The sequence below is a fragment of the Salvelinus sp. IW2-2015 genome, linkage group LG30, assembly GCF_002910315.2.
Source record: "Salvelinus sp. IW2-2015 linkage group LG30, ASM291031v2, whole genome shotgun sequence".
Classification (NCBI taxonomy): Eukaryota; Metazoa; Chordata; class Actinopteri; order Salmoniformes; family Salmonidae; genus Salvelinus; species Salvelinus sp. IW2-2015.
This window is the reverse complement of record NC_036869.1, coordinates 10,287,848-10,290,368: the sequence shown is the minus strand read 5'-3', so window position 1 is coordinate 10,290,368 and position 2,521 is coordinate 10,287,848. Positions and strand designations below refer to the sequence as shown.

The 2,521-nt window shown below is 40.0% G+C and overlaps 1 pseudogene; it reads left to right on the top strand.

Moving 5' to 3' along the window:
- The first annotated feature begins 1,115 nt into the window (after nucleotides 1–1,115).
- LOC111954982 (intelectin-like) lies at nucleotides 1,116–2,128 on the top strand (annotated as a pseudogene).
- The last annotated feature ends 393 nt before the right edge of the window (nucleotides 2,129–2,521 follow it).

Sequence of the window (2,521 nt, the reverse complement as noted above, 5' to 3'; positions counted from 1 at the left end):
TGATTTAAAGATATACACTATGGACGTTCAGTTGCTGATTTTCACGCGTATATGATATACAGTGCATTTGGAAAATATTCAGACCCCTTAACTTTTCCCACATATTGTTACATTACAGCCTAATAATTTTCAATATTTAATCCATTTAAAAATAAGGCTGTAACGTAAGAAAATGTGGAAAAAGTGAAGGGGTCTGAATCCTTTCCGAATGAACTGTAATATGAATCCATGTCTTATTTCATGATACTACACAAATCCTTTGTTTCACACAAACATTACATGCTTTTGCTCATGGGTGTGGGGAGGTGTGCCCCATTCTGTCCAATAAGGTCATTTCTGAACAATATTTCTGCAAGTAAGCACATTTTTAAGGCACTGTGTCCTTCTTAGTCCCACATTGAGACAGCTTACTAAGAGTATGTTTCTTGTGTAACTTGCTCTTTATTAAATACTAATATGTCTCTATTATGACTAATAATGAGCTTATTATTAAGGATTGGCCAGTAACACATGTTTGAAAAAGAAAAATACTTAAAGCTGCAATATATAACTTTTTCGGCGGCCGGGCCAAATTCACATAGATATGTGTGTTATAGATCTGTAATTCTCCTTGAAAGCAAGTCTAAGAAGCGTAGATCTGTTTTATGTGTGGTATTTCTATTTTTCCGCACTCTAAACTTTAGTTTTTGCAGTTTTTTTTCTTTCGGTTTTGCAYACCAATTTCAAACAGATTAAAATATATATTTTGTTATGGTTTAGAGGGTACAATGATTCTCTACACAATGACTGCTTGTTTTCTCACATAAACTGAAATTAGGCTAACTATTCAAATTTTTGCAACCAGCAGCTGAGCCATTTCTGCATATTGCACCTTTAATAAAAGGCCTAATCTATTGCTAATAAGATATAATAAAGACCTTATTAGCTACTTGTATATACACTTATAAAATACTAATTTGTGGCTAATATATGCACCTTAAAATAAATTGTCACAAAAATATTGTTGGATGATATATTGTTGCCAAGGACTTAACATATAAGTACCTCAAAAGCAAAAGGTTCAACAGATCCTCACTGAAACCTCACTACAACAGACATGATGTACCAGGCTTTTCTGCTGACGATCCCTCTACTGATGCCACTTCAGACATCATGCACCACCACTTCAGCACTTGATTCTGTAAAGAAGGTTGGGCAGGCAAGTGCTCCAAAAGTTGTCACAGTTAATGATTTGAGAAATAGGGCTCAGTTCAATGCCAGAAGCTGCAAGGAAGTTAAGGACAAATATGGTCAAACTGAGAACGGCCTGTACCACAGCTACTGGGGTGGTCTACCAGACCTTCTGCGACATGACCACAGCGGGCGGCGGCTGGACTCTGGTGGCAAGCGTGCACGAAGACAACATCTATGGGAAGTGCACGGTGGGCGATCGTTGGACCAGCCAGCAGGGCAACAACGCCAACTGGCCACAAGGAGAAGGCAACTGGGCCAACAGGAAGACTTTCGGAACAGTGGAGGCAGCCACGGACGATGACTTCAAGAATCCTGGCAACTACGACATCGAAGCAGAAGACATGTCGGTGTGGCACGTTCCCAACAACACTCCGGTCAACCACTGGAACCTGGCCGCCATCATGCGCTACCACACTGACAGGCACTTCCTCCATCTGTACGGGGGAAACCTGTACCAACTCTTCCACAGATACCCGGTCGAGTACAACGTTGGTGCACACCTGTCCGACAATGGACCCTCCATACCCATAGTGTATGACCTTGGGGACAAAGAGTCTACCAAAAATGTATACGGCCCTTACTCTGGAGGGGAGATTGAAGGAGGCTTCATCAGTTTCAGAGCCATAAACCATGAACAGCCATCTGCTCTGGGGTCAAACCCAAAAGTGGTAATGTTGAACATTACTGTATAGGTGGATGTGGGTTTTTCCCTGAGGCTAACCCTCTTCAATGTGGGGATTTCACTGGCTTTGCCTGGAATGGCTATGGGACCCATATAGGCTTTAGTGCATCATAACAGATGCTTGAGTCAGCTGTCTTACTCTTTTACCGCTAATGCACCATGCATTTACTTTTTTGGGTTGTTTTATTGATTGAAAGATTTTTGGGTACAGATTAAAACAATACATTTAAAAGTATATATATWTTTTTTTCTCTATTAATTCCATTACTATAAAGAAACAGTATAAAGCATTAACCATTCCATGCGTCATAAAAAGATGAGCGTCTTATACACTCATTAAATGCTTATAGTTGATATTGTGACAAATATTATTATGTCATGTGAGGGTCATAACTGAAATACTGTAAGGTTACTGTAATCTACTTTGTGACACCTGTTGTGTTGGGGTGATGGGGGGTGGAAAGTCTGTGTATGGATTGTGTGGGCTTGTTTGAACTTTCTTTCTGCAATAAAGTAGTCTATAGATTTGAGAGCATGAAATGAGCCTACTGTACTTTTTCATCAGAATCTTTCTTTCTTCTTTCTTTGGTGGGTGGGTTAAGGTGG